The sequence below is a fragment of the Malurus melanocephalus genome, unplaced genomic scaffold (assembly GCF_030028575.1).
Source record: "Malurus melanocephalus ecotype Western Australia unplaced genomic scaffold, MMel_1.1 scaffold_252, whole genome shotgun sequence".
NCBI classification, from domain to species: Eukaryota; Metazoa; Chordata; class Aves; order Passeriformes; family Maluridae; genus Malurus; species Malurus melanocephalus.
The window spans coordinates 497,466-503,597 of NW_026623484.1; positions in this window are offsets into that span (position 1 = coordinate 497,466).

A 6,132-nucleotide genomic window follows, 5' to 3' on the forward strand; every position below is an offset into this window, starting at 1 on the left:
TTTTTTTTAATTTGAGGAGGACATGTATCCACCAGAGATTCAAAATCTTTTTCAGATGTTGCCCTTGATGGTGGATGCTGGACACATGAAAACCTGGTTGTGATTGTAACCAAGCCTGTGCCAGCAGGGCTGACACAAAGACCTACAGGACAGGAGCTAACACCATCCCCACTCCAAATGCATYATTTCTGCTTGATTGTTTGACTTTTTCTTCCACAAGCCTGTTTGAAGGAGTAAACCCCACTTTGTGACATCAAAGGTTACCTGATCACACTCACTGTGAGATGGTACAAAACCAGGCTGAGCAAACCAAACAGAATTTACAATAATACTTCTTTATTTTTTAATATTCCAAAGGAATTCCGTTTTTAACATTCCAAAGGAAGTTTGAATGTGCCACAAGAACTGTTAAATTCCTGGACTCCCCACACAAGCCTGACTCTTGCTGGTCCAGTGGTACAGCCTTCAATGGTCCTTCAGCAAACCTTGATGGATGGAAAGGGAATGTCAATAGAGTTCAGTCCTCTCATGAAAGMCAAACAAATTACTTCCCCACTTCCAGCATGCTGTGGTACTCTCTCTACATCAATCTGAGTTAATTTYGTACTTTCAGGTGGGKTTTTTTTTCCTTTTTTCCTCCCTTTGAAGGTCCTAAAAGGGCCTCATGTGGCTTTCATAAAGTGTTTCAGAGGGTGCACTACGGGACCTTGGTGGTTTCCAGGAATCTGTCCAGGAATCCCCCAAATGAAATGKCAAGCAGCTTTGYASGAYTGTTACAAAGTTAGACCGATAYGGCTGGCATGTACAAAGCCAGATTGGGAACCAAAATAAGAGAGGTTTAAGCTTTAAAACCTTCCCACCTTTCCCACCCACCCTCCCAACCAGCTGGAGTTGAGCAGTATATGCCTTGTTTCACAAAAAACAATTTCACTTCAGAAATCTCCTTTCAGACTTACTTAGGTAACCTCTGTTACTCATTTCAGGAGTTTTATAGCAGCTCAAGTCSTGGAGAATAACAATGTTTAACTGATCTTACCCATACATTATTTGTACTAATAAATCCACAGCCATTGCTCTTTCTTCAGGACAAGGGAGGTAATTTTCCTAAAATTACATTGTTTTCTAAAACAGCTCTATTCAGTGCTATACATCTACCTTCTGGCAGCATAGTTTAATTTGCATTTAAATAATTTCCTCGTATAGTTGGAAAAGTAATTATACATAACACTAAACAATTTTCAAGCTTCAGCATTTAATTGGTCCATGACCAAATCTCTCTCCTAGGTTCTGAAACAACCTTCCTAAAATGTAAAATTCCCAAATACCAGAACCTTGCTCCTTTTTTAAGGTCCCTCCATTTGTTCATTCATCTCCTGTGGTGAATTCAGATCAGTAGAAAACCACGTGGGTTCTCCTGTCCTTAGTTTCTCTGTAGGGTTGTGTCATTTAGGTCTGCTCACTTTTTCCTGGTAGAAAATTTTGACTCTGTCTGTTGTCTGAGCAGAAGATCTTATGGAGATCTCATGCTCATGACATTAAAGGCACCAAAATGCACAATTTTATAATACTTACAGATGTTAAATCATGTCCTAATTCTGATATTTTTACCAGAGATGAGACASAGAATTGATGTAGCTTGAGCCAAGGCAATAGCAGGACATCCATTTTTGATCTGATGTGCTGAACCRTAGACTTTAGTTTGATTCTAGGGGCCATTTGCCTCATGTAGATCCATAGACACTTACCCCTCAATTTTACAGACTTTTTATTCAGGTGAATTATACAACCAGAAAAACAGTCCTGTGTCATGCAGATCACTCTTAGAAACATTTCATCCCMCATTAAAAGAAACTATCCCTAAAAGCTGTTTAACATGGCACAGCCTTTTTCCCTTAGAAAGGTAATGCCTGCAGAAGATGAGCTGTATTATTCAGTGCTCTGATTATCTGTTCATGAGCCATGTGAAAAGAAATGCAGTCCCYTCTGCTAAAAGTGCCGACTCAAAAGCATTAAGCCATTAACTGTAGAACAAGCCCAACATGAAAGGGAGAATAATGCATCATAGGAGCCATCAYATGGGCCATAAAGTCAATATTGAAGCCATGAAATTCAGACATGAGTGCTGCTTAGCTCAAGGTTTAGCATCAGCCTTGTCCTAACCTGTTAGCCAGGTCCCCTTCCACCAATAAAAGTGATTCAACCATTGAGATAATTCAGGGCTGCAGTCACTAATGGCTTGTTGTGGGTCTGCTTTATAATCAGTTCTTACCTGCTGCTTGAAGAACCCTCTGTGCAGGTAAGGAACACTAAGGATTTTAGTGCCCAAAATGTCTGTGTAAAGAGGTTGTGTACTGTGCAGTCAGTGCTAGGAAATCAGAAGTTTTGCAAGGCTGTGCACTGAGCCTAAAATTATATCAAAGAGGATCACTTGTCACCAACACTTCAGTATCAGACACCAGATTTCATCAGGAAGGTGATTCTGAGCCAATAGCAGGATTTTCAGACAAAAATTCCACAGCTAGTCAGACCTGAGGGTGAGTGACAGTGATCAGCCCTGCTATTTTCACCTGCCATCACRATTTTATTTTGTTCTCAAGCTTGCAACCATTCCACAAATACCAGCAGCAAATCGCTCTGGGATGATTCCTCATCTTGATAATGGTGGCAATTGAAAGGAGCCCCCTGTCAGCCCATGAACATGATAAATAATCAGTTTTCACTGAGATCTGAACTAGAGCAACCTAGTGGGGCAGGGGGGAGCAGGGGRTGAGATGATCCTTAAAGTCCCTTCCAAATAAAGCCATTCTGACGTTCTATAAAGGTAGATACAAATTAACAGGTGTGTTCAGGTGCACAAAGGATTTGTCAGTAAAATGAAGCCTAGAAGATTGTCAGTAAAAGATCTCCAGAGGACTGTTTAAATGCAATGGATCTGGACTAGAGTGAGAGGTAGGAAGCATCAGATCTACATCCARAAGTCTAAACAATTTGGTTAAGCTACACCCTGAGCTTGAGAAAGGCATTGCTACAACAGCGTCTTGGTATGATGTCCCCCTAAACTTTTTCCGTGCTAATGATTTTGATTTGATTTGGATCATGAAGAAAACTTTCCTGAGAAGAAAAGTGTTCCAACATCTCTCTCATACCTGGGTCTGCAGCTTTGCTCCTCTCACCACCAGATCCAGTACACCCATAACCGAGTAACTCTGCAAAATTACTGCAAAGCTCTTTGATTACTTCCACTTTTTTGCTTTTTTGCTAATTTAAAAAGTTAAACCGGTGGAAAACAACAACATGAACAACCACATGCCAAAAAAAGGCACCACCTGGTACTAAAGATAGGCCTGTTTATAAGAATAGATGCATCACAACAGGTGTCAGCTCTGTAACRGTGCTGCACAAAGCACCCAAGCAGCAGCAAGGGAATGATGATAATAAAAAGAGAGGAAAGGAGCTGTTTTGACATAGAAATTGCCATAAAAAAGAGAATATTTTGCAATTCTGATTTATTTCATACATTTGTGAACATATATATATTATTATTTTTCTCTTTTTGTGCAATATAAAGATTTAACAGCAACCAAAAGCCTTAGTGAGATGATCACAGTACAAAATCAATCAAATTTCTCACTTTCCAYTATTCCAACAATTCATCTTCATTGCATCTCTCTATGTCCTCTCAGTTCTCCTCAGTTAAGGTGCTGATAGGTATTTCTGTTAGAGCCTGTTTTCTCTCCCTAGAGAGAGAGGGGCCAATATTTTAAAAATACATATAATTGCCAACGCTTGGAAGATAACTCATGGGTATGCTACAGAATCTCTGTCTAACTTTTATAAGTCACTTCATCCTAATGATATTTCTTAATTTGAAAATATATGAGAAAGATCTCTTTTTTTGCTCAAAAACTAGAAAGTCTTTAGGACAGAACTCATGTTTCATTCTATTTATGCACAGCATTTAGATTTCMGATACTCCCATTTCTTGCTCCTGATTCCTCTACTTCCATACAACAAAATATTGCTATTAATAGTCCTGTGCTACCATGGTTTTATTTCTGGTTATGGTTTTGTTCTATAAGGCAATTAAATGAATAAAGAAATTTAAATTCTTCATTTTTCTTTTGTTGTAACAGAGACCTAAAATTCAGCACACATTTATTGCTTTGCTATAAGAAGGGCAGAACTCCAGTTCTCCTTTGGTCTTTTCACAAGCTGCAGAAGAATTACACCGGTGTGAGCCTGACCTGATGTTTTATAGAGTTTTAATTTTTTTACTATACCCTTTGTGAAAGCAGTGAAACACAGATGTACTTCCAAACAGTTGTGGGTTGATGGAAAGAAGGTTAATAACATATCTGGGAAAAACAAATAGTTCAATGGGTAGCACACATTGATTAATATCTGCTGCAGCGCCAGCAACGCTGGGGGAACCACACGTCGTAATTCTGTTTTAAGTGGAGAAATGTTGCCAGTGGAAGGAGAAAGGAGATTATCACACTGCCAATGCACAGATACAGGGTTAATGCCTCCTCTCTGCTCCTGTTCCAGGGATGGTGAAAAACCTGGACCACAACACTGCAGAGCTCTGGGAGCTCAGGACGTGCGCTGCATTTGAACGTGMATCGCTGGTGAATCCCTTCTGGGACGTGCCTGAAGAGGGCTGGGGCAGATTAAAGGCAGGGCAGTAAGTTTGAGGAATATTAAACCCATGTCTCACACAGGAGCAGGAGGATCCCCGCACTGCRGGGCACGGAGAGGATGCACAGAACCCTCCAGAACGCTCAGCCCAGCAGGAGCAGAAGGAAATGCACAGCAGAGGCTGAGATCTCTTACTCACACCATCAGGGTGTCGTGGCTAAACGCCCCCACTTTTTGTTCTGCAGTAAATAATTCATGTTCCCGAGCTGTAGGTGGGATGCGTTTCGGGCAGAAAGGGAGGCCGCCAATAAGCAGCTCTTTAAATATACATCGCCTCCTGTTTGCAGGCACAATGTGTGGGAGCCACTGTAAACTGAAATGGTCTTGTGTTTGCTGGCACCTCTGAATACAAAATTACCACCCTGGCTATTTATGGGCTGGAGAGGGAGGGAGGCTTCAAAAAGGAAAATCAGGCTTTTTAAACCTGGTACCTTTTTTTAGGCTGGAGCGCTTGGCATTTCTGTGGCAGCGTTGYATCCCCACTGGGAGAAAGAGTTACAGGTATTTTAATTATATATTAGTACAGCATTAAASTAGTTTTATTTGCTGAACATTCTGTCAATTACTGTTGTTACTTGAGAAGCATGACTGCTCCCAAGTTGATCGTGTATTTAACTAGCCAGTCAATGCTATTAATCACTAAGCATTTTCAGCCAAGGATATTAACATTGAAACCCATCCAGGAGGGCTTACAAATGGGTACTGGCGTTCTTCAGAGGGAAACACTGTTTTCYAATGCAAGAGAGGTTCTCTCAAGTCTCTTTTTTTTTTCTTTTTCTTTTTTAATTGCAATCTGAATTCAAAAGGGGGATGAATAATTGCCCTTAATGAAATAACTGCCATCCCAAAAAATTAGCAAATATGTGATCATCTCATTACCATATGAACGGAGGGCAGGATGTCTGTTTCTGTGGTGCAGCTGCTGTAAAAGCAGTGAAGTATAAGAAAGCAGACATGAAAAACAAGCAGGGACATCCTCCTTTCTGGGGACTGGAGCAGGGAGAGAAATGATCCAGGTAAGGCTGACAAATGGCTAGCAGTTAAGGATTGGAAATGAGACTCTTCACTCTTGTTCTTGATCATGGCACCCTCATATTTTGAACAGAAAAGATTTTGGCCTTTCCCTGACTCCTGCCCATCGAAACACGGGACACGAACATGACCTGGAGCCAGAGGCTTTGACACAGCACACACCATTTGGTGCAATCAAGTGCTCTGGATACACACTTTGCATTCTGCCTTGCTGCTAGTTGACACACAGAATATATTTATTTCCACATTGTGAATAATCAGCTGAAAACTCASTTTCATTAGCTTCATCTCCCCATTGCTGGCTCACATCCTGAAGTTTTCATACAACATCTGCAAAAGTATTAAACTAATTATAGAAGCCATCTGGAATGAGAACAGAGTGGAATAATTATTTTCCTTTTT